This window comes from Sciurus carolinensis, chromosome 10, assembly GCF_902686445.1.
Source record: "Sciurus carolinensis chromosome 10, mSciCar1.2, whole genome shotgun sequence".
Lineage (NCBI taxonomy): Eukaryota > Metazoa > Chordata > Mammalia > Rodentia > Sciuridae > Sciurus > Sciurus carolinensis.
This window is the reverse complement of record NC_062222.1, coordinates 95,820,675-95,848,291: the sequence shown is the minus strand read 5'-3', so window position 1 is coordinate 95,848,291 and position 27,617 is coordinate 95,820,675.

The following is a 27,617-nucleotide window of genomic DNA, read 5'->3' as shown; positions in this document are numbered from 1 at the left end:
GGTCTCTCAGGTTCTGTTTATTGGACCTTTGTCTCTGACCCCTTCTGTGTAATATCACAGCTCAGTGCCTGTCAATATTCAAACTGAAGCCTTCCATAGAGCTCCCGTTCTTATGTCTCTCCCAGGGATGATTTTCATGGCCCCAGCTCTTTGTGTGACCTCAAAGTCCTGATACTTAAAGAAAGATTGGATGGCATGGTATTGGCTGTGATGATGAAGGTTACTAAAAATGACAAATAACTGACCCTTTAATAAGATTTAAAACAGGTTTATTGAGCTGTGAGGTTGTCAGTGGTAATGAGATTTTATTCTCATTTTCTCACATCTCTTTTAATTTACAGCAGTGTTGGAAAAAATTGTTTTTAAGGGCCACCAAAAATATGATTCATGGCTTCTGCTCATGGGTATCTTAAGCTCATTAGAAAATTATGAAGATGCATAATGCCCAGGGTAAACTAAAGGCTCATAAAACATTTTGCTTAAGGTAAAATTGATTTCAAATGTGCTGGAGGAAGTGAATATTAGTTAGCCTTAGATTAATTCCCTTTAGCTTCAAGCCTACATTGTACAGGGGCAAGGTAGTTCTTTAAATTAAAGATGGCATAATTAAAAGTGCAATAAATTGAGGGAATTACTTTATTTGATATAATTTCTATGCAGCCTGGTCTCACTGTCTGGTTCTGTTATGGCACTATCAATGAGTGGTGACGACTAGGTGCTGATTTTCAACTCTATTATTCTTTACCGTAATCATCCTTTATTATAATACTTATCTGCAAGGGTACATCGATCAGAAAATGCCCATTAATTACACTGCTAATGGTCAGCAAGTGAGAGGATTATGCTAGAATGAATAGGGAAAGAGCTGTAAGCACCTTTGGGATAGCCATGTAACTGTAGTAGTGGTACTAGGGGCGATGCTGAATTGGTAGGCAGAGCTGCCAGCCTGAAGCCAGCAGGTAGCATACATTATTGACCTTTCATTTACTTGGAAAACTGCAGGAGCCTGAAGCCTAATATTAACCAATGATACTCAGTGCTTCTCTGGCATGGCAAGGTACGGGGAATTTAGTCCTCTGATAATGCACAGAGATGAAAATGTTTCTAAATGACTTGGTTTGATTCTACTTCAGGTTTTTGATTTCCTTTCTGCACTGAGTAAAAATGAAATTTGAAACACAAGTCCAAAGTTCTTTATACTTGAATGTAAAATAGGGGGGATAATAGTAATTTTTAGATATGTTGTTTTCAAATATTTTGTAAGTCAATGGGTACATTTTTTAATATACTTATGTATTGAGGTTTTCTTCTAGCAATCCTCATACACTTTAGAATTATAATACTTACTAATATTCAGATGCGGCATATTTTAGGTCATAGAGTCTTAATCCAGTTGTATTGAACCTTGACCCTATTGCCTTTGAAATTAATGCTTGTTTCATGAGAGCTATACTTAAAGTTTAGAATAATCACAAATTTCTCAAATTTTGTGTTATATATGTGTCATGAGGTATGTGGTTGGTATACCTTTTAATTGCCATCGAACTTGAAAGCAGGAATAAGGGGAAATAAAATGATTTTGAACTGACTTTAATAAAGATATGAGGAATACAAAATTCCATAAAATGGAATGATTATGGACAATTCACTGGAGAAATTAGGGCATCAGATGATTTTCATATTTGAAGTAAGAGGGCAGAATAAAAAAGGAGACTGGAAAGCTATGAAAACTCTTGAAAAGCAGTGTAATAACTTTTCCCCTTATTCAACCTCAGGCTAACCCTGAAGGATTGGAACCTTTTTGGACTATTCCTGAGGTCAGTTAGAAGCAGCAGCCATCAGTATGATAAATAAACAAGGAGGTAAGATGCTGATCTTCTTAATATTGCTTTCCAGTGTCTCCTTGATTGAAATGCAAGAAAAACTCACTATATTCATGTTATGACAGTTAATTTCTTTACATGAATAACTTAGTTTTTTAACTCATTCATTTGTGTTCTTTGTTGTACATCTTTTATTTTATTTTATTTTCCAGTTTTGGCACTGAGAAGACAAAGCTTTTGTCTCCTGTGGATGCCAAATGTAGGACAAATTAACATTCAGCATACCTATTAGTGAGAAATTAAAATACTATTACATTTCTTCTGAATGATTTCTTTTATTACAAAGATATATTTAATTAGGCATTTAAAAATGAAGTGTTCCTTGAAATTTGGAAGTAATTTTATTATTTCCATAATTCTCTTGCCAGATTAATTAGATATTGTGGGCCAAATGTGTAGTTTAAAATCATCAGATTAATGCAAATGACACTTTGTATGTAAAATTAAATAGGAGACTTCTAGAGATTTCTTAATTTAATCTGAAAGGCAATTGTGAAAATAGTTCTCTATGCTGAAATTAAAAATGTTATTTAAAATTAATTCTAAAGCTAAAGGACAAGCATTACTTCAGATTAAATGCTAAAGGACAAAGATTAATGGTGAAAAATCTTTAATTAGTAGGAAGGAATTGAGTGGAAAATTATTAACTTGTCCCTTCATAAATCTTTAATACTAATTGATTAGTGCTTTATATTTAAAGATATAATCACCAGAGTGTAAATAAGCAGTGTAACCTTTCTTAATAGTGGGCTAAAATATTCCCCCAGACATTTGAAAGGCATGTCCTTTTTGAAGAGTTTGTCTACTCTATTCCAGGATATTGGGAAGTTCTTTTACTAGGAAAACCAAACTCTTGGGAATTTTGGGAAAAATTGCTAAATTTTAAAGCTCCATCTCTCCCACAAACATAATACTAGCTAGTGCAGAAATAACTAATTTTACCTCTGACACTAAAAAAATGTAATTTCTCAGACTCTCATTAAATAGTCATTTAAATACATCCTTAGGAACTTATTTTTAAACTCTTAACAACTACATTTCTCAGAACTGTCAATACCTTTCCATTTTCATGTTGGCCAGAATGTGAGCACTTTAATAACTAACTGTTTTATTAATGAAGGTTAACTGGGGATAGTTTTCTCATCTTCAGTAGTGATGAAGAAAGCCCAAGAATAAGGACAAAATAAAAACGAGAATATATTTTATTAGCATGTAAAGATTTAAGAAAATTTCTTTATTGGATTTTCTCTTGGGAAAATCATCATCTGAGAGAAGGACTTTAATTCATCAATTTTGGTACATGGGGACACCCCAAGGTCATGTACATGTAATAAAAATTCTCTCACATTGTGGGAATCAAATAAGAAGAACAATTTATCTTGCTTCCAAAAGAGACTCAGGAGGAGGGAGAATAGTTAGAGGGGATGAGTAAACTGTCAGAATGCTGAGCCTTGCAGTGTATGGCCTATTCTTAGGTTCCCCACAGGGCTTCATGTCTCTATTTCCTGTAGGGGTTGAGAAGGTGCTGAAACTTGCAACACCTGTTGATAATAGGTCAGACAGAGATAGTATGCACAGAAATGGAAGGCAAGGGCAGCTTCTAGAACTACAGCTGAAATAGGAGATACAATTTTACAGAATTTTGTTATCAGCACACTAATGAAAAACATTCAATTTGGTTTTTAAAAGCCATGGATGAAATTGAAGAAGAAGGCTGTCCTTAGTTAGAGTGAGCTGCCATAACACATAACACAGTCTGGGTTGTTTAAACAAGGGACATTTATTTCTCACAGTTATGGAGGCTGGCAAGTTCAAGATAAGGGGGCCAGCTGGTTTAGTTCTGGAGAGGACTTTCTTTCATACTATCCTCTAATGGCTAGAGAAATATCATCCCTCTGTGTTTCTTTCTGAAAGTGCTCTGATTCTATCAATGGGCTTCATCTTCAATGTTTAATCCTATTTCACAATCCCCACTCCAAATGTCATCATATTGAAGATTAGAGATTCAATATATAAATCTGAAGGGGCACAAACATCAGTCCATAGAGGAAACATTATTTATAAGAGATGGAAAAGAGTTGATTTTATTATAATGCATTGAAGAACTAAATTTGACAATGCAGTTTCTCATAACCTTTTCTTTAGGAAAATAAACAACGACTTTTAAGAGATCATTTCAAATAAAAATGTGATCATTTCATTGGTCCAAATATTATGGTCATATCTTAGTGATTTCAGGATTGCTATGCAAAATATCATCCATATTAGGAATTATTTCTGGTAGGGAGCTCAACCATGATTGAAAGTGCCCAATTCATTCCAAACAATAACATTGATTGATGTTGTGTTAGCTTTCCATTGCTGTGACAAAATAAACTTATAGAAGAAAATAAACTTATAGAATGAAAGATTTATTTTTGTTTATGGTTTCAGATGTTTTAGTCCATGGTCACTTGGTCCCATCACTTTGGGCCTGTGGTGAGGCAGAACATCATGGCAAGGGCATATGTTGGAGCAAATCTTTCCACTTCATGGTGGCCAGGAAAAAGAGAGAGATCAGGGGAGAAGGGACCAGGATCCCAATGTCTTGTTCAAGGGCATTCCTGTGGTAACCTAACTTACATCTCCTAAAGGTTGTACTCCCTCCCAGTAGTGCCATATGCCTGTGACCACACCTTTAACACATGGACTTTTGGGGGACATTTCTGATCCAAAGCATAACAGTTGTGAATTCAGGCTTAGACAGAATGTCTTGAGGATAAGACAAAGCAGTACTATCATTCTAGTTTCTTCTGTTGATTGATGGACAACCTTAAGGAATTTCCATTTGGTCATGTACAGTTTTAGTTCTTATTTGCGAGCAGTACTATTATGGTCATATAACCTTCTAGCCCAGTGGGCTCTGATTCTTTGAGTGGCTATACAAAATGAAGGGATGGAAAAAGAAAACAAATTCCATTTAATGAATTTGTCACAGGTTAGCTGTTTATCAAAGCCATTTTTTTTCAGGTACATAACTTAGACTATTATTTCCTAGACTCAGTTGAAGTTAGATGTGTCTATGTGACTAAATTCTAAGTAACAGCACATGAACTGAGTGATGTCTTCAATTTCCAGGCCTGTCCCATATAAGCTCACATGCATAATCCTAAATGCTGTTTTGCTTTCTGTTGGCTGGATGATATGAGCACAGATACTTTTATAGCTATGCGCGGAAGATAGTGGAATCATTTATTAGAGATTGGTCATAGATTAGGAATAATTCTTTTGGAATTTAAATGAGGAAGAAATAAACTCTTTCTTTTCCTTTCCTCTTCCCTTCCCTTTCCTTTTAAATAAAATGAAATAAGGAAAGGACATTCTTATTGAATTTGGCTCTATGGATCTTGACATTTATGGAGGTCCTTAGCCAGCTGGAATAGTTTCTGTGGAATGAGAGGAAGATACCAGTTTATAAAGGACTTCACAATGAAAAAGAATTGAGGAATGCTTTTAGGGATTTTAACCATGAAAGGGGACAAAGAAACAAAACCATATTTAAACCAATATATGGGACCTTGAGAATGAATATATATATATATATTTTTTTATGGAATACCTTTATTTTTTATTTATTTATTTATTTATTTATTTTTTAGGCACTGAGGATCGAACCCAGTGCTTCACACATTAGGCAAGTGCTCTGTTTAAACATTTTAAAAATTAAATTATTTATTTCTAAAATCATAGCAGCTACCATAGCACATTGGATATCATGACAGTGTTGCAGTAGAAGGTTGACGATGCAGCAGAATGCTGGTTAAATGATGGATTATGGCTATGAGAAGGAAAGAAGAAATTGGTACCTAAGCATGTGGAACAGGTTACATCTTTATAGGGAGAAAGGACAACACAGTGAGAGAGAAAAGGAAGGATCAAAGTCAATCTGTTTCTAGGAGGAGGGGTGGGTACCTTATGGCTTCAGTTTTCTAGTTCTAGAGGAATTGTTGGAGAAAGGCAGAAAAATGTGGGCAGTATCAAGTGCCAATAGGTCAAGTGCAACCGATCATCGCAGCTAAAATGTTCTTCTCCATTACCAACTAGAATCGATCCTATCAATACTATTAGGAATATGTGACAATAACTTAAGTATAACATAGATTCTGGAGAGAAGACTGACCTTGAATTCTAGGTTAAAATTCTGCCTTTTCCTCTTCCTAGCTGTATGATCTTGGGCAAGTTATTTCACTGCCCTGATCATCAATTATTGTTTCTCTATAACATGATTATTACAACATCTATGTTACTTATGGTAAAAATTAAATGAATCAATGTGTATATGGTTCTGAGCAGCAATAAAATAAAGTACTTAATAATTGGTAGATATTGTCATTATGTATAGATATTTATTCCTATTGTAAAGGTCTCAATGAGTAAGAGGGTTTGTTCACTTGGATCTTTGATAATTTTCATCATCTGTAAGACATTTTGTTTGTTTTTAATTTAGAGCAAACTATGTGGGAGGTTTGGCACCCAAACTCCATGCATTGTCCTGAATTTCTTTATGTCTCCACATCCAAACCCTCAATAACTCCAGGGCATTGCCCTTTCTTACGGGGATAAAAGACAAAATGAATCCCATATTTGGTTTCAATTAATTAAGGAATTTCTGAAGAAATGAGTGATGAGCAGAATTTGGAAAAGAAGCAAGATGTTGATGTAAAGAGCAAGAAATGAATTTGTAGGTCAGTGGGTGGAGGTTTGCATGAGGAGCGATACAGAGATGAAAATGAGCAAATCACATATGGGAGATGGCATGCAGATACTGCTGGTGGCAGTGGAGAGACTGCCATGAGAGGTAATGAGAAATGAAGGTGGGATGGAATCCTGGGGGGTGTGAGATTAGTGGGAAGCCCTGAAGGCCAGAAAAAGCTTGGGCTGTGCATAATAAGTGACACTGCAGCCTTGGAGATTGCTGAGCATGCAGGACATCTGAAGGAAATGAAGTTAGAGGAAAATGAGTGAGGGGTGGGATCTGACGAAAAGAGACTGGAGACACAAAGACCCGCTCAGATGCCACCATTGCCAGTCAGACCTGAGCTCATGGGGACTCTGGACTGGAAGACAATGTGAGTGGAGAGGAGAGGAAAGGGCAAATTAAAACAACGTCATTTACTGTTTGTGGGAGATTGTGTAAAGAAGCACTAAAATGAAAAAGCAATAGGAAAAAATTCAAACTTGACTACCTAGAGTCCTGAGGGAACTTGTACCATACACTGGTTTGGTATTTTGACTGGGAAGCAGGTGGGAACAATGGGAGAAGAGAACAGAAATATTTTAATAAGGTGAAGGACAGGATGACCAATGCATATGTGTGTGAAACTTGCATTTGAATTACAATAATGAAAAACTAGGACTGGGCAACACATTATGGCCTCAAAGAAGAAAAAATAATAAGAAGAAGGACTATCTGGACCCTCTCCAGAATGTGCAGTCTTGGGCAATCCTAGGTCATATAATGTTATTGTTAAATTTTGCATATGGATAGAATAGTATGCCCAAGAGAGATGGTGCATGAGTATGTTTTCCTTGGGTTCATGTGTTCACCTCTCAGTCTTCCCTCTGCAGCATCGCCTTGAATACTTACATTTGGGAATATCAGGATGAGTTTCCATGGCACCTGGTACTCATGAAACAACTTAGAGGTTCCAAGAGTCTCTCTGCAGTTTGTGAACATGGGATGATGCTGGGTCTTCCTGAGACCTGGAATTTTTTGAGGAGATGTCCTAGGTATCAAGGATCCTGAGTTGCCATAGAATCGGTCTCTAAGGACTGACATGATAAATATTTAGCTGCTGGTTCTGTGCTTAATGCTTTATATACAACTGCACTTTATATGTGTGACTTAAACATGGCTACTTTTGCAATTTATGCAAATAGTGCAGTTAATATTGGAAGTGAAATCTTTTTCTTCCAAAAACTCCTGAGAATATCTTAGTTTGAAATACCTTTCTCAACTTTTCTCTATGAATAATAAGAAAAACAATGCCCTTTCAAATTTGATAAGATCACAGAATTATTATTTTTAACACTTTTAAAGGACGTTTAACTTGTGAAGTAAAGTGTAAATTAGAAAGGAAGGTTTGGTTCCCTAAGATAGGAAGGTTTCAACAGTTGATATCCAGCTGGTTTTTAGCTTTGACTAATAAGTGGTCTGTTTTTTAAGTACTGAAAAAACTTTTTAAAAATGATGACATAAATAGTAAACAAAAGGATGCAAGTTCTTGTCACAAAGAATATTGTCTGATTGTTTTAATACACAGTTTAAATACATTATTTTTTATGTAATTTACCAAATAGTATGCGTCTTATATATCTTTTGCACATTGTGGATATAAATATATACCTCTAAAATGTCTGTATCTTTTCTGTTTAATCTATGCAATTTGATGAACTTTAACATTTTATATGCTAACCTTTTTAGCTAAAATATTGTAAATTATGGTTATTTTACTCTAACTTTTAAAACTTCTTTCAGATGGTCTGAAGATATACATTGAATGTGTTTATCATATCAATGTTCAATTAAATGCTTGAGATTTCTATCACTAATGAAAATATTTTACTTTCTTTAGAAATAATTTATAGCAAAAGAAAATAATATGTACTTGGACAAAATGTGTGCAATGAGGGAGTTGATCTTTTTGAAATCGAAATTTGGAAAGAATGTTTCTTTAAAATAATAAAACTCATTAGAAAAAAAATTAATACATTTAATTGGAGAAAAAATGGCTTAAAAATGAGTAAGTCAAAGTATTTTAAAAAATGAGATGCTTTGCTTACCTGACCAACTGTCCATGGAATTAGCTTGGGACTGGAATGCACAGTCATGTGTAGGCAAAAGAAGGCCTTCACTTCAACCTCATTACAGCGTGCCTTCCATTCTTTCAATGGCCATGTGGGCTTGAAAGTGTTTCAAATTGTATTCTACAGTTTTCTAGGGCATCTTTAGAGTAGCTCTTTGGAAAGTAAATGTGATCTTGACAGACCAAGTTCTGTAAAGAAGGGTGAAAACTTTTTGATTCATGAATTTGACATAGACTTCTTTCAAGTCCCCTTTTAAGAGTTTTGTTGCTTGTGAAAGGTCACTGAAGATGCTCCTAGGCCACCAGGAGCTGGTGGTCTCCCAGCTTCAGGAGGGCAGTGGTACCCAGCTTCTCCCTCACCTTCAAGTCTCGCCCAGCTATCACAGCCCTACCCAGCCCCAGCAGCTTTCCTGTCCTTTTGGAAGTTTGGCGAGTCTCCCTGACAAAGAGGGTTCAGCCACTAGCCCTTTACTGCTCAGTTCTTGAAATGACCTTCAGCACATTTCAAACCCAATCCCAGAGTCTTGTGGGTTAAGTTTTCATAAAAGCATTTCTTTCTTTCTTAAAATGATGGGTAATAACCAAAATTAAGGTTCTGAACTGGAAACCCTCACATTTAGGAGCTGAAGTTTGTAGAATACAGGAAATAAAATGATCTTTTAGTAGAGTTGAATTTTTCCAAGGAAGGGAAAGGGTGCTCTGTAGAGAAGTTGAATAAGGAATAAAACCAAGAGGATTAGGAAAATGGAGACGGGATTAACACTATTGACTTGTGGGCTTTACTTCTTGAATTATTATCTCTAAAACCATTCATAGGCAATTTTAAATTTTAGGGCAGAATGGAAACGTTTTAGACTTGTTCATGGAAGAGAAACCCAACTTCTGAGTTATTTTTTTAATACTAGTTTCTTTTATTTTGAATACTTTCTAAAATCTGCTCACCAAGCCCTGGTCAGTCTCATGCTTCTTTCTTATGGTTCTATTTGTCCACTTACATAATAATCAGACAAGGCTTCTCTAAAGAAAAATGGTATTTATTTGGGAATAACAGAGAATTGTAATGGGAATATGTTTGCCATAGTAGACCATGGGTGTATTCAAGAAGGTTGAGTTTTTAAAGGGAAAAAAGGGAGAACTTTAAATTAGCTACTTGGAAAAAGTTTAATGGTCTTGATACCAGGCAGGAGCTGGTATCAGCTGGTTGATGGAAGTGCTGGGCAAGTGTTTTGTCTGGAGCATCTTTTCTGAACTATTGAAGTCTCAAAGAATGGTAAAGACAAACTGTGTTACAGAAATCAATGCATGTGTGCAACCATACAAATCATGCTCATGGGGGCCTTTAGAAAGTCTTTGAGAAGTGTTATCTCAGGCATGCATGAGACCTCCCCCTTCTTTACTTTCAGGCTTGAATATTTTTAGGTCTGACAAGAATGATTTCATCCTGGTATAATATCTCTTTCACTTCTAGACTGGTAGAAGAAGTGACCCAAACCTGCCACCCACCACTTTATGTGTAAAAAGTCATCAGCCTCTTTTAAAGTCAAGCATCAAAACTGTTTCTCCTTCCAGATTAACAATAAAGGCCAATATCTTTACATGTGAGAGATGACTGAACATTAATGCCCAACCACCATTTCTGGATGTCTCTCTTCATTTAATTCACAAATTACGGCTCTTCCTATATTATAACTGATCTTGAAGAATTTGAGTTTGAGTCTTTTGAGGGAATCAGCAATGCTTTTTAGACCTTCTGGAAGGCTGACAAACCTAAGGGAAAGGAGTAGTGGGGGAAACTAGTCAGAGATATTTCAGGAATGAAAATCTCTCTCTAACCCTGTGCTTGGAAACTTTCTAAAACATGGGTAAGGGACCTTAGGATTCCTGGATGGAGACCAAAAAATTCTTAAGAGTTTTTGCCCTTTCTGTTTCTCTCAGGAAAACAAAGGAAGGGAAGAGTCCTCAGTTTCTATAGCATGACTTTTAAAATATCAAGTGCCCAACTCAAAGTAGGCCATTCATTAGCTCATGAAAATGAGAAAAGTCTGGGAATAAGCTCTCTTTGGGCAAAACAGGGCTGAAAAACTTTTCATCAGGACAAGATTTTCTCTCATTTTCTCATTTCTTCTTATAACCTTTCTGGCATTGACTCCATTCACTAATGGACTCCTGCTTTATAGGAAGCATCAGCCTATTACCAAGTATGACATCACTCCTGCTAAGGTTGGGAGGTTGCCTGGAGAGGACCAACTCAACTTCTGTGCTCATACCTGGACTAATCCCTGTCTGTAGGGTGAGGGGAATGGTCTGGTGGAGCAAGCTGGCATCACATGTGGTCCCAGTGAGTGGAAGTGACCTTCACTCCTCAAAAACCATGTGGTCTGTGAATAAAGGGTATGTCCCTATATGAAGATGGGCACACGTCTAGCAAACAAGAATGAGTAGATTCTGGGGAATCAGAAACAGTAGTTGCCACTCTGCTCCTGCAGTAATTTTTCATAAAAGTATATTTAGAGACAGATAGGATATTTCACAAGAACAAGATTCCCAAGTACTAAAGTTATATAATAAAGGACAACTTTTTCCAACTTCCTCTTCATATGCGATTTTTCTACACAAATTAATATACTACCCTGTGCAGCTCAACTCTACTAGATTTATTAATGACGACTCTCAAACACCATGTTTATGTTGTGCTTGGAACAACTGTTGGAAATGTGTGTTAATAAATCTCTTTATAAGAGACGTGGAAGAGCCAACAGTGGTCATTTGAAATTTTTGAAATACTTTGAGGGACTAGACATGGTCTTATGTTTGCTAGCAAAATTTTGAGAAAGGCAGAAAGAACAATAGAAAACAGTAAAGGAAACAAGGGCAATTAAAATAGATATGATTTTACAATCTGTTACTTATCAATTTTTTATTCTTTCAAGATTTCTGCTATTAAAAATGTTTCTGATGTCTAAAGAATATTGTGACATTATTTCTTAATACAGTCCTGAAGCCAAAAAAAAAGGAATTGTAGATTCTGCTGACATCATTTTTATTCTTTAGATTTTACTACTTCAAATAAAAATCTACAACTGCCTATATTTCATCCCTTTTTTCTTTCTTTCTTTCTCAGCTTCTGGGAGCACAAGAACAGGCTTCTATCTCCCCTGTGAATGAGATTTGTATTGTAAACAATTGACCTAGCTTTGTTGACAGCTCAGACAGGCCTTGAAGATTCAGAGGGAAGAAAGAATAGAAAATCACTGCTAAAGTCTATGTGGGTCCAAAAGTGTGAGATATATTTTATGGTGTTGTTTCAGATTAAACATTGCTCTATATCTGGACATCCTAAGTAGGATACACATGTGCATGTGTGTATACATGTATTGTGCTTGATGGAACAACATTAACATTTGAATAATCAGTATTATACAGTTTCCACACGGTTCTGACAAATATTTGTGTAAATGCAAATCTATATTTGTACAGATTTAAACTACTTCTTTATATCCAAATGATCAATTTTATTCCCTTCTTCCAGAGAATTACCATGCAATTAAACTGAACCAACTTAATTGGTCAGTTATTTTGAGGTCATCCAAGACTATTATGCCCTCTTCCATGAAATGATGTGGGTTTGAAGATTCCTCCATTCAAAGAGATGGGTCCTAGACTTTTAAATTTTTGTCAGGGACAATTGGGTCAAAATAGGAATTCAGTTGAAGCAATGACAATAGAAACCAAGGTATCAAAATGGCATTGAGGTAACAAAGCCAGAACTGGAGACAGGCAGTTAGTGTAGAATAGGGAATTGGGTCGAATTGGGTGGAACTGAGAAAATGGAGGGCATCTTGAGGCTGGGAAGTTGGAGACTGCCCCTGGGAGAATAGAATGTCAATGCCTTCAGACCCCTCTGATCACCAAGTTTACCTGCCTATACTACCCCCACAAAAGACTGCAGGCAGGGAATTGCTAATTAATGCCCCCTGGGGCCCTACCTACCTGAATCACTCCATTTGGCCCTTCCCCTGCCAATCTGTTTCTCACCTCTCTCCAGCATCTCCTGGGCCTAGTCATGTAGGCAGGAAGGAGAAAGATAAGGGGTGGGAAGAGAGAAGGAGAACAAAGGAAACTTTTTAATCTAAAACAGGGCAGGGCACTTCTTGGGATACCAGAATACCAGCCATGGCCCCCTTCTCCCTCCTGGGAGAAGCCTGTGTTACTATCTTTAAATAAAACTTGATTCCTATGCTTGTCTGGGCGTGCTTCTGTGACATTATACTTCAACATTTGAGGAAGCAGAACTTTTCACCGATAACCGGTGGTATCAGTACCTCTCAGTTCAAGAGTATGAGGAGGATGAGAAATCACTTCTGGGAAATACTCAAGTAGGTATTAGCAAATGGTCAACTCTTTTTTAAGAGGAGACAATAAGCATCTTCTGCAATTAAGACTATAATTAACATAGACTGTTGCTTTTTCCCTTTCTCTCAGCTGGACCAGGATAAGCCATGTGCTCCTCTATACCTGTTCTCTTTATCCCTAACAAGTCTCTATTGAGTGTCAGCTACGTAAAAAATTGTGCTACGTCAGAATATTAGAAAATAGCAGAAAGCTTTCTTTCTTTCTTTCTTTCTTTCTTTCTTTCTTTCTTTCTTTCTTTCTATTTATTTATTATTTTTTGATGGTACTGGGGATTGTGGTACAGGGGCATGGGTACCACTGAACTACATCCCTAGGCCTTTTTATTTTTCATTTTGATACAGGGTTTTGCTAAGTTACTTAGGGTATCACTAAGTTACTGAGGCTAGTCTTGAACTTGTGATCCTCCTGTCTCAGCCTCCCAAGTTGCTGGGATTACAGGCATGTGCCACTGTATTCTCCTAAGGTTTCTATTCTTGAAGGGCTTCAGAGAAAATTGAGGAAATAGGAAATACATAAAAGCATAAATATCAATACTAAGTAGTACTAGTTAAGTTCATGCTTAATAGTATAATCAAGGGTCAGCTAATAAATATCTTAGACTTTCTGGGGCCTATGATCTTGTTTTAACAGCTCAGATTTTACTGTTGTAACACAAAAGCTGATGCTTGATGTGAATGAGTATGGTGATGATCCACTAAAATTTTATTTGTGGACATCAGAATCTAAATTTCATATACTGTTCATATTTTATGACATACTATTCTTTGTTTGATTTTTTTCAATGATTTAAAGATGTAAAACTTATTCTTAACTTAAAGGCTATACAAAAATGACAGTGAGATTTGGCCTGTGGGTCGTAGTTTGCTGATCCATAGCATAGATAATAAGTGATCTGATTTATTGGGGTATTAGTGTGCAGCATATTCATTGTTGATGTTTCTCTTCTTGAGGAAAGTCAAATATCCAAAGTAATGTACTTGATTTTTAGGTAAGTAGTTTCTGTCTCTAAATTTTTTTTTTTTTTTGGCGATTTCTGATAGAAACTTGCTTGATTAGGGATGAAGCTCAGATGTGCTTGTACCCACTGTTTAGTTTGGCTATGCATAAGCGTTATACATAAGACAGCAAAAGAACTTTAAATGGAAACTAGAGACTTGGATGCTGAACTGAGTAGGCCATACTTCAAGAAAGTGGTGTCTTTGAAGGAGAATGGTCTGATCAGAATTGTGTTTTAGGTGGCTTACGGTGTAACCTGACAGTTGAGAGAAAAGCAGAGTAAGGGCGCGAACGTTGCTGATCTTCTCTTCTATGTCAGACCCTTTTCAGAGATGCATTCAATCATTTATCCATATAGTGGAATGTAGAGAAGGGCCAGTTTGTGAAGTATGACAGGAATGAGAAGAAAAGGGAAATGTTCTAGGAAAATCCCAAGCTCTTTTGCTTCAGATTGAGTGTGGAAAAATAAAGGAAAGGAGGAATCAAATATAATTCAAAGTTTCTGAGCCAGGTGTCTGAAAGAACGATAATAGGGAGTAATGAGGGGTTGATTTTTGGAATGGAGCTTCTGTTGAGAAGCAGTTAAAGAAATTAGGCCACTAGACTTGGATTCTAAAAACTCATGAGTCTCTTAGTAAGTACTATCTAAAAATGACTCAAATGATCTCTACATGACTTAAATTAATTATCCTTGCATAATGGGGTTTGTCACTTCTTTGAGAATACTGGAGTGTGGGACAGATTATTTACATTTTGTAGTTCAGTAAAAATAATCAAATAATTAAAGACAGATTTTTATGAAAACATATTATATATATACATACATATTTGTGTGTGCAAATATACATAAAAGCATAAATATCAATAATAAGTGGTACTAGTTAAGATTATACTTAGATCAATAGTCTATTAATAGACTATTAATTTGCACACACACACATATACAGAGAAATATTGAGACTAAGCTTAGTAGTTTCAGAAATTGTTACATTACAAGTGGCAGTTGTTTTCGTTCCAATTTAAATATGCCAAAATCCATATGTTTAACACCTTTGTTTAACATATGCCTCAAACATATTTTGCTTTTTATTCCCCTAACATTTGGTTTGTGAATAGTAAAATACAGAAGTTAGTATTTGATTCAGAGAAGCTTCATTGTTTTAATTTTCTGAATTGTAGCACCTCTTAGTTTTATTTGGAATAGGAGATTCTTCAAAAGAGCAATAGGCTTTGCCTATCTGTGCCCTTCCCGGGAGCTCCTGTGGAATTAGATGCAGGCACTCATTGCTCCACCCGCCTCCCCTCTGGGTGGCCCCATGATTCTGTCAACTTTGATTATCAATCTGCCAATTCGCTCACATTTTCTAATTTAGAGAATTAGTAGCAATTTCTTGTGATGCCAGTCTTCAGTGATTTGCTTTGTTTGTGTCCACAGATGCTGAAGGAGACTGACTTTCGGTCACAGTTCCTGGTATTTTAATATACCAAAGTCCTGAAGGACTCCTGAGGAGATGCTCACAGAATCAGGAAAAGGCTTAATCATGGCTCTGGTGTGGACTGCATTCAGCCAAGCAGTTACTTTTTAGCTCTCTTCCTTTCTCTCCTCTCATTTCCTTCTTTTCTTCCTTCCTTCTTTTCTTTCTTTCTTTCTTTCTTTCTTTCTTTCTTTCTTTCTTTCTTTCTTTCTTTCTTTCTCTTTCTCTCTCTCTCTCTCTTTTCTTTCTTTCTAGTAAAGACTCATTTCATTTAGGCAAAGGTAAGGAAAACAGAAACCATTTTATCTCCTCCAATTAAGAAGAATGTTAATACAGGGAAATAGAGGCTTTTGCCCTTGTTGGAAGGGCAGAGGAAAGAAGCCAGGGAAGCCATTGCCCCTGGCGTGTCCCCTGAGGTGGAAGACTCTCAAGTCTTTGCCTGGAATCCCCGCAGGGTTGCCTCTGGCAGGGTCCTCTGCAGTTGCCATAATAATAGCTGCTTCCTCAGTTTCCAAGACATGCAATGTCTCACTGGCAGGTTCTAGCTAGGACAATGTGGGAAAAGGAATTCTGGGAGTTAAGAGTTTCAGGCTTTTCTGTAATACAGAGTGCAATATGGATGGGAATGACAATGACAATGAATGCACCACACTCTTGACACATTTGCTGAGCCTTTGTCAAGCCAGACCAAGATGAATGTGACGTTTTTGTCTTCAGGACACTGACAGTCTGAGTAAGTTGACCATATATTCCTTTTCTAAGATGGTAAATTTTGTTGAGCAACGATCCCAGGGCAAGACTGTAGAATCCTGTCACAAATGGATTATTAATGCTAAAGTTGGTCATATCATAACTCATCTCAGGTCCTCGGATCTTCACCACTACTTATAGGAAAGCTTGACACACAGCAATTACTATAGTATGAACACTAGTCCCTAATGTAACCAGGGAAGAGTGTCACTAAATATTTAATGTACACTTTCAAGTATAATATGACTAGTACATCCTCTGAGATAAAATTTGGAGATAAATTATTCTTAGGTTAAATGGGTAAAACTTCCCATTTGTAAGAGGGCTGAAATCTTAAATAGGAATAACTTCATGAAACTTTAGAGCAGCTCTGTTTAGTTTAGCCCCATGTATTCTTACATTACAGAGAGACTTTCAGCAGAATTTAGTGCCTAGAAATTACTGAAAATTCAGAGGAATTGATAAGTTTCCCATCCTAGTCCTGTCAAGTGTGGGTTACCTTGGCATAATGGCATAGGATAGATAGGAGAGATGGGCATCACATGCAATGAGAAATGAAATGTAAAAAGTTACACTAGTCATTTCATTAAATTATGTACTATCTCTGCAAGTTTTGGTTTTCTCAACAGGCTCCACTGAATCTTTGGGGAGAGAGAATTCAGTAGTGGAAAGTTATATTTAAATGGTGCACTTTTGGTAATAGTGAATGATCACCCCTCTCTGTAGCCTCCTCTGTGGTTCCTACTTAGTCAGCAAGGGTTGCCACACAAAATACCATAGAATGAGTGGCTTAACATAAATTTATCTTCCTGTAGTGCTGGTGGGTGGGAAGTCCAAATCGAGGTTTCAGTAGTTTTCAGTTTCTGGTGAAGCCTGTTTTCCTGATTTGCAGAAAGGTGCCTGCTTACTGTGACCTTACAGAGGAGAGGGAAAGGGGAGAGGAAACACTTCCTTTTCTTATAAGACTTTAGCCCCACAGGATTAGGGCCTCACACTGTGACCTCATTCAGCCTTAATTGCCTCAGATAGATCCAAACACCAGATATATAAACACAGCGGCCTACAGCTTTTACTTATGAATTAGGAGCAGGGGTGTTGTGGGAAACAGTGATGGAGAAGCAGCAAGCAGCACTCAGAGAGGGGGAGAACTTTATATTACGCCAGCAGGCCCAGAGGAAAGCAAAAACTCCAAATTCTGAGCCCTGATCCAGTTTCTCACAATATGTATAGGTTATTTGACATCATCTTAGAGCCATCGTATCATTAGGACTTTTTCCTCTTTAAAAAAAAAAAAAAATTACTAGTCTATGTGGCTGAAGGTCTTATGCAGGGTATCTAACATAAAGGCTCACAGGACAGATAAGGAGAAACAGCTCTTTTCACAGAGATCTATTACGCGCAGGAGGGAGTGGTCAGACTCTAAGGGGTTAATTAGGCTTCCTGGAGAAAGACTGGGAGAGGGGAAGCAGAACTGACCATAACGTTTTTGTAATTTCATTTCACAGCCAGGTCAGGTTTTGCCATCTCAGGGGGAACAGGCTTTTACATATGAATTAGGAGCAGGGGGAGCAAAATCAGTCCTTAGCAGTCCCATTGCCACATGCAGGATAAACTCTTAGCTCCACATCATGGCCCCAAACCTGGCCTCTCCAGCCTCAAAATTCGGGGCTTCCTTATGTGACCCTTTTTTGCCTTAGAGATTCCTTAATTTCGTCTTGCCATTTCCCACCTGGAAAGACTTAGACAGTGCTACTTGCTCAAGTTGGAACCCTGTCCTCCCCTTCTGCTCTCCTTCTCCTGTGGTGATACCCAAACCAAGATGATTTCTATTCATTTTTCAGAACTCTGAGTCCTGCCAAGAGCCGTGTCCTCTGTGTTCCTGTGGGACTCAGTTGTGTGCCCCTGCTTGTTCACTGAAATTTTTATTTTCATGATTTGATTGTTTGTAAGTTTTCTGTAAGAGACCAAAAAACTCTTCAAAGACAGAGACTGTTCTTAAGAACTTGGTATTCTGAGCCAGCCAGAAGTCCCAGGACATAGTAAATGCTCATTAGCTGATAAATGAATGAAGGAGCAAAGTCTGGGAGCAGGCAACTTCTAATCACAATGATCAAATGAATAACAGAGCTAACTTTACATTTATCCCCACTTAATTACTTTATAACTGCAAGAGAATTATACCATTTTTATCATAATTCTATAAAAAGGACATGAAGCCTAGGTCTTTCATAATGTTTTGCCCAGTGCCAAGTTTTCTACTGGGGCTTCCAGTACAATCAGCAATTCTTCTAATAATGAACTAAGCTGGCCAATATATATTTTTCCTTCCAATTAATTCACTCTCCCTAGTTTACCTTGCAAACCCAGCTGCCGGGAGAAGCTCTGATGGTTATGGGGTTAAAGAGGAAATGGTCATAATTTTTATTTAGTGTTTTCCATATAAATGCACCTCATTATCTGCTGTACCTCGTTATATATGATCTATTTTATGACCGTTTAGTTCTCCTTAGCAGGCCTATTTTTATTCTGTTATGCTTGCTGTCTAAACTCTCAACTTTATGGCTCTATTACCCTGGCTCTCTGCTGCCCGCTGTCCCACTCCCACTGCCGAGGTGGATAATGCAGCTTTGCTGTTGCCAGACCAGCATTTCTAATAAATTCCTCACCTCCAGACAGGCGGTGGCGCAGGGCACAGCCGCAGTGTCAGGCTTTCATATCACATCACTAGACTCTCATTAGATACTTGTGAGAGAAATTACCACGGAGGCTTCTTCAGGCACAATAGCATTAATGAAGTTAGGAAATGACTCCCACAGATGTTTGACACTCAATCAATCCTCCTTAATTTAATTACACTCTTGAATGAAAGACAGAAGAGATGCTCTTGTAGCCCAACCCTTGCTTTTTATTTTCTCGTATGGTTTTTACCCCCTTCTGACTGACTTAATCCTTGCTGAGAAATGTCAATGTAATTAACTTAAGTTATAATTATTTTAAAAGTGGACTCTGTTATAATACCTGTATCATTTTGCACTTCTCTTCCTCTACCGAGCTGCGTGCACATGAGAGCTCTACTATGTAAATAGAGTGGTGGAGTGGGGAGAAATTGTGCTCTTATAACCTTGACAGTTGAGCCACTTCTTACATCTCTGTAATTAAGGGTCCTGATGACACTGGCACTTACAATTTTGTGTCTGAAATCTTGTTCACTAAGATATTTTCAAGGACTTATTCTTGTAGTTAAACAGATTCTGGGAAATTTTCTTCTTGCTAGTCTTCAAATGGTAGGTTAGGTTCATAAAGTATCAAAATTAAAACAACAACAACAACAACAAAACTACTGGCAATCTATGGTATTTCCTTTTTTTCGAAGTCTGTCCCTATGTATTACTTTCTTTAATCCTTAAAGTGGCTTCATAGGATGGGCACAACTGCCCATCTTATCATCATTAGGGATGAGGGACTTGAGGCAAAGAGTGGTTAAGTGATTACCTGTTTAAGATTTTATAATTAGTAAACACTGATCCCAAAACTTTGACTTTAATTCATTCGTTTGTTTATTCAGCTCATAAATAATTTTATCACTAAATTTGCGACCAACACTATTCCTTGCATGAAAGAAGTTGACAAATAGATGACCATCGACATCTATTTTTTATGCTTGGACAGAGCATGCAAAGGAGGCAGTAAGGAACCTGGGAGGCCATGGGTACCATGGCAGGTGGTGGTGGGAGAGGAGGGGAAGGAGTCTAAGGAGTCTAACATATGTACTGAACTGAAAGAGAATCATCCAGGGACTTTTTCCCTAGTGAGTAGTGTGACCAGTGTGAGAGGTTGAAAAGGTCAGTCCAGCTTTAGTGTGGGTCATGTCCAGGAAAGCCTGGGGGTGTATAGTGCTGCCTTATCCCAACATCATAAACACAGGAGGAGAAGCAGGATTGGGAGGGAAGATGAAATTTTCCACTTTGAGTTTAGTTTTCTTGTCCATGGGGCATCCAGGTGGATATGCAGGCTTATATCTCTGTAGGAGGATTTGATACGGTTTGAGATATAAGTGCTAATGAACTCTCTCACATAGAATGGAGGGTATGAGAAGCAAAGAGGTCTGAGGAAACATCAAGCTCTTGGAGCTGTAATAGTGAATGGCCTGATTCCTTGAAAGGAAACACATCATGAAGGACACTTTCCCATGCGTTTACTCTGTGCCCGAGAGGAAGGCACAGGACAAGGTACAGGGAGCACTGGATTGGCTTCAAAACTCTGAAATCTTGTTCTTCCTCAACCAATAGCTTCTCTGTGGGGACCAGCAGGAGAAACCACACTCCATTCAGAGCCTCGGTTGTCCTATCTCAGCAGGGGAGGGGCTATAGAAGGTTCCTCCTGGCCTTTCTCACCTCTACTGTTGCGTGCAAGAGGCTCAGTGACCAAACATTAAGATGAATGGTAACCTAAAATAGAGAGGAACACCATGAATACCATGCAGTAAATCAGAATTAGCTCTGCCCTGCTTGGGAGGCTGGTGGGGACTAATGCACTCACCTGAAACCCAAACCTTCAGACATTTTCCAAGGAGAAGAGAATTGAGAACTACTCATCAACTTCACCACCTTCCTTATACCACCTTCTTCAGATGGACAGTGAAGTGGCCAAAATGGCCAACAACTGACCTATATAAAATGACCAAATCTTGTATATATACATACAACATTTTAATATCATATATCACACAAACTATGATATTACTATGGTGGGAGGAAACATCTTATGTTCAATATTTACTACCTGTGCTAGCATATCTACAGTATACTTATAGTAGCTCATTTACCCATCAAAATGATCATGTGAGCAGGGAATTATTTAATCCAAGTTTAAAAACAAATTCAAAAAGTTTCTGTTAACTTTCTGAAAGTGCAGTTAAAAGGGAATATGTAGAACCAAAGAAAAATCAAGTCTGACACCAAAATATTATTGTTTTTTAAATTGTTCATATTAGTAAGTTAAGTTAATCATGCTTTAAGATAATAAATTCAGGCAAGCCCAAACTAGGTATCTGGCTTTTATGGAAAATGGCAGTAATAGCAGCAACACTCATATAGCTTACCTGTGGACTTCTAATTTTTTTCCTTCAAAATTTTTATGTGGCTTTTCACTCTATACAATATTTTATCTTTTTATTTTTTACTTCACTTAGGTGAACTTGGCTTTGATTTGATATTTGCCTCAGGGTTTGTCATATATTTATGTTGCTTGTTTGCAGTTCTTGGAAAATTAACATAGCCTGACTGACCTAAATCATCTCTTCCCTCCATCCCCACCTCAGATTACTACCTGTTTTCTGTCCTATATTTTGTCTTCATCTGTGAAGGAAACAAAGATTATGAGGGATTATTTTGGCTTGGAAGAACTCAGTTCAGAGGTGTAAATTGCTTTGCACAGGAGCAAACCTACATGGAGACTAAGGCTGCTAGGTACATACATACAGCCTGGTTAAATCTGAATTTCAGACTGTCAATAAATACTTTTAGTCTAAGTGGATCATGGGTGAGTACTGTGCACAGGATGTGGTAATGTAGGAGAGAAGCCTTATCTTTTTGGGGTGTTCCCTGGGACCTCTGGTTTCTGCTGCCAAGTGGCAGCTAGAGAAGGTCTGGTCTCTTTATGGCCTCAAAGTCCACCTCAGTGGACAGGTCCCAGCTTGTATCTCTTTGGCACTGTTATATCTCAGGAGTGTTTATCTTTGGTTCAGGTGTTTGCCCAGTAGATTCCAGAGTTCCTGGTCAGTACCAGTTGGCTCTGTCTACCACCTCCAGTTGCCTCCTGAGGCTATTTACCCTCTTCACTTACCCAGGATCTTTTGACAAAATGACTACAGTAGGAATACCTGGGCTCAATACTGTAAAAATAATTTCCATTTTAAAGCTCAGCTGACTGAATTCTTAACATGTGGCATACCTATGCTGAACACTTTAGAAATATCATCTACTCTGAGAGGTAAATTAAAAATTAAGAGGTAATTCAAGAGTGCAGACTTTGGAGCCAGATCGCCTATGTTCAAATCTTGACCATGGTAACTACTAGCTATGTGATTTTGGGCAAGTTACTTAATTCACACACCTTTGTTTTCTCTTCTGTGAAATGGGGCTAATGATAGTATTTACCACATAGAATTTTTGCAAGGATAAAAGGAGGTAATATAAGTAGTGCCTCAAAAACTCTGCCTGGCATATTATAGGAACTCTATAAAAGTTAATGTTATTATCATTTCATTCTCAAAAATTTTGTGACTTATTTGTTATTCTTTCTCCCCCTTGTGAATAGATGAGAAAATTAAACTAAGGTTTACAGTGTCCCTTATTCAAAGGTGTATATCTAGTAAATGATGGAATCACAAACTCATCTTGCTTACAATTTAACCCAGATCAGCCTTATTTGGGCAAAAACATAATACTTAGGAGAACTACAGAATCCCTGATGTGTGCAGGTCAGGTGTTTGGAGGGCTCCCCTCCACAGAGGATGGAGGCATGGGCCATGTGTTGGTTCATTATGCTGTTTTTTCCTCCATGGTATTTGTCACAGCTATTTGTTTACATGCCTGTCTTCTCTGCAGGAGTATGAGCCCCTGAGAGCTCAGACTACTGTCTTCTTTCACTTCAGCTTACAGCAGATGTTTGTTGAACTGCATTGGAATATCTTTGTTTCTTTGGAATTTCTCTTGAAATTCCCCCATATTTCCTAACTTCTGATACTGTAGGGTCCCTGGATATCTGGATATAATCATCTTGCTGGTTCCACCTTTCAGAATTCCCTGGGGAAATGTAAAGGAGAAGGGAAGTGGGGGGGGGAGGTGTATTTGCACAGACTGAAACCTTGAGGATGCTGCCTCAGGCCTGCGGACAGAGCAGGATGTAAACCTGGCTAGGCTAGGTCATTTGCAAACTCTCTTCCCTTTTGCAAGTCACTTAACCAACCTTAATTTCAGGGATAATACTATCTTTGTTATAGCACTTTTAATTAATTAAGCAAACATTTATTGAATACTTGCTGTGCGTTAGGTACTGTGATGGAGGTAGACTTGAGTATCTGCCTCTTTCAGTCTCCTGGACAAGACCACTTGCCTTTTCTGTCAATCAATTAGAAAGCTAGCCTAAAGAGGAGCGCTTCTTCTTAGTGGAGGTGAACAACTTGTGATAGTGGGCTTTTGAATGATATGGGGAGACCCTTTAAACCAGCATAAATGGTTTATTATTTCTTTAATAAACTGCTCTATTTTACAATCACCATAGTAACTTTGTAGACTGAGTCAAAAGTCAGGATCAAGGATTTTGAACTATCCTGTGAGCAATGGCAAGGTGCTGGGGTTTGATTAGATTGTCCCCACCAAAACTAGTGCTGAGACTTTATTCCTCAAGGCAGCAGTGATGGGGGTGGGACTGGTGAGGGGTGTTTGTCATGGGGGCAGAGCCCTCAGAAGAGGATCGATGCTATTGTCACGGGCATCTGTTAGCTTTGGTGGGAGTTTGGTCCCCTTATCTTCCCTCTGCACAAGCCTACTCACCCTTCCACCACAAGGCCCCCACCAGAAGCTGGGAAGATGCGAACCCCCTTTCTTGAATTTCTCAGCCTCTGGAATTGTGGGCCAAGGGAAACCTCTTTGCTTCATACATTTCCCATTTCAGGTATTCTGTCCTAGTAAAAAGAAAATGAACTAGAAGAGTTTGTAGAATTTTAAAGCAGGGAGAAAAATGCTCAGATTTACTTTTTAACAGGATTGTGCAGGTTATAGGATGAGGAGTGACTTAGACGAGGATGAGATTTAATGTAGAGATAGAATAGGAGGAACAACAGTTTCCTAGTGAAAATTTGTAGTGATTTGGATCAAGAGAATGACAGTGGGTTTAGGGAGGATCGTGAATTTGGTTTGGACATGATCACACTTATGTGCTTGTGGTATGTGGAAGTGGTCATGATAAGGAAGCAAGATTTAAGAGTCTGGACTGACTCTGTATTGGTCCAGGCTGCACAGCGTGGGCAGCTTGATGAACTGTGGAGTGTAAGAAGAACCAGGTGTGCAAGAGCAGGGTAGAGCCTTGCAGGTTCATTCATTGCTTTTGGTTGGGTGGCTAACTGCTCACAGGGACCAGTTGGCTGGGAAGGGGTCTAACCAGCTGGATTTCCCAATGTCAAATGTCAGGCAACAGATGAAAATTTGACTGGGACCATATAGAATCTCAATTGCAGAATAAGAGCCAAAGATGAAAAGAAGTAAGCTATTTGGCTCTAAATAAAATTATACTCCGTCACTTTGTGTCACACCCATAATCATGTGGCATAAGTCTTACTCATCCTGCAAAAGGTTTCTCGTCATTTTCTTTTCTTTTCATGGTCCTATGTGCTGCAAACCTCCTTTGTTCAACAAGTGAACACCGTGGCTGCAGCACTGTGATTCCTACGCGTTTGACTATTATTATATATTCTCGCTATTTCTGATGTTCCCATTTGTAGAAAGTGACTAATTTGAGAAGGCAAAATGTACAATCAAAGTTTCAGAAATGGTGATAATTATTCCTCTTGTGTAGGAGTAAAGCCTCTCTCTTCTGAAAATTGAGTGAAGTTACATAGTAGCATCAGGGGACAAACAGTTCTATTTATAAGTTAAAAGTTGATAGGTGGCCCTTGAGCACCTGCATGGAATGTTAATAAGTAAGGTTTAGTGTCTGAGCACCGGGCCATTATTTTATTACCACATTTGCTGGCACAAGCAGGACAATTATTAGTTTTAGGGGGAAATAAAGCACAGGTATGGGACTCAAGGGATTGACAAAAAGATTGGAAATAATGACAATTCAGATGGGGCTTATAGCAGATCGCAATGGCCCCAGTGTCCCATCTTCCTCTGTAGACACATCTTCTGCCATGTGGGTTTGGAGTTTATTCCCACTCTTGCATGAGTTTGTCTATATGATTTGTTTTGGTCAGTGTCACCTTAGCAGGGGTGACATGACCAAAGGTTTGTAAAGTATTTGCTCACTTGGGTTTGTTCTGCTCTGTGTTCATCATGAGAAGAAGTTGTGTGGGTCAGTGCTATAATCTGAGGGGACAAAGGACAGGCAGAACAGAGTCAGATTGGCCCTGACAAGCCTGGTCTAGAGAAGCCAACCCTCTGCTGACCTGGAACCACTAAATTTTGTTGTGGTTGGTTAACTAACATGGGAAATTATAGACCCAGAGAAAGACCCTAGCTCATGTTAATAATGGGGGAAAATAAAATGAGAGAGAGACACGCAGAAACTCTCATACACACACAATGCCACACAAAGAGGGAGATACAGAGGAGATAGGGACAGAGAGGGAAAGACGGAGAGATACAGAAGAGAGAGAGAAAGAGAAAGTGAGATGTTGACTTTGGAACTAATAATTCAGTATAGAGATGTTGTCATTGGAACAAATAATTCAGCAATTGTTTTGATGTCTACATGAGAACACTGGTAAAAATCAAAGGCTCAACACTTGAGGAATGGAAATGTTAATATGTTTAGAAGGGGAAGATACAAGGAGATTCAAAGCCAAGGAGTGAAACAAGTCACCAGTCTGAACCACCTGAACATGAAGACGGCAGGGGTTGCTGCAGGAGGACACCTTCTCCTACTTCTCCCCTCCCTCTTTGCTTTAGCCCCTGAGATAGCTGTTCTCTATTCTCCTGAGGTAGTTTTGTGTCCCCATCTCAGACATCTGACAATGACCAGAGATACTTTTTTTTCTTAGAGGTGCTGGGCATAGAACCCACGGTGAAGACACTTTTGATTGTGATGACTTGGGAGGTTGGTGCTATGGGCATCTAGCCTTCTCTGGATAAAGGTCAGAGATGCTGCTAAACATCCTCCATTGTGCGGGACAACCCTCTTCCCCAACAAGGAATTATCCAGTCCAAAATGTCAATTATGCAAAGCTTGAGGACCCTGCCATAATATGTAACCAGTGTGGCCTGACCCTGTGAACTTCCAGAAGTTCATATATGGTCAAAAAAGAAGGCTGAGCAGAAGTCAGACAGCATTATTTTTTATTAGAGGATGTACTATGCACCAAGTCCCTGACTAAACACAAGGAATACAAAGATAAAAAAAAAAAATTGCTGCTCTTGTCTTCCTGAAACATCTAGAACAAGCCATGGAAGAGAGAGAGAAATAAACAAATCTTATAAATATAAAATTGGAAACACCAATGAAGGAAAAGATGTGGGGATGCTTAGGAAAGGTATCTGACTTAGGTAGACTGGTGAAGAGTTTAACAACAGGTGGCATCTTAACTGGTACTTGAAGGATGAGTTGACCTGAGCTAGGTAAGAAAAGGTGAGAGAGCCATTTGGGGAAAGGGAACAGCATGTGCAAAGGCACCGGTACTAGAGGACACCAGTCCTTCTGAAGAACTAAGGGCAAATCAGTGGGTCTGCACCATCTCCAATGAGGGCACGGTGGCCTGGGGTATGGTGGATTGGCAACTAGCTACTAGATTCTGCCATTTTATGGATCTTTTTTGAGGTTTTGATCTTTGTTCCAAGAGTAACTATAGATCACTGAAGGATTAAGCAGGGAAGTTGCAATTACTTTTGTATGCAGGGAAGAGAACTGTGATTGCCCAGTGGATTAAGGTTTGCAATAGTTAGTTGTTGGAGAAACAGCCAAAAAAAGGATTGGTCCTTTTGAGGGTAAGTAGTGCAGTAGTGCAAGTGATGCTGGCATTTTGTTCGTGGTTGAAGGAGCTCACTGGAGGTGATTGGAAGAAACTTAGAAATGGAGGAAGAGGCTGGCAAATGAGGGTGGGAGAGTCAGAGCTTTCTGATACTCAGCAGGCACCTGGCAAGGCTCTGTTTGCTGCAGAGAAGTAAAAACATCGACCCTCTTACTCACAGGAATGAATGGAGAGGCTCCACCTGGGGCTTGTTCCTTCTAGGCTTCTGGTAGTGTCTTGTTAAGTGGGTATTATGGTTTGGATGTGAGGTGTCCCCCAGAAACTCACAGAGGAAAAATGATTGGGTTGTGAGAATCTTAACCTAATCAGTGGATTGCTCCCTGATGTGATTAACTGAGTGGGAGGGTGTGGCTGGAGGAGGTGGAAATTGGGGCGTGGCTTTGGGTTATATATTTGCCTCTGGTGAATCCAGTCTCTCCGCTTCCTGATCTCATATGATCTGCTTTCCTCTGCCACACACTCCGCCGTGATGTTAAGTCGCAAGCCCTAAGGATGGAGACGGCTTACT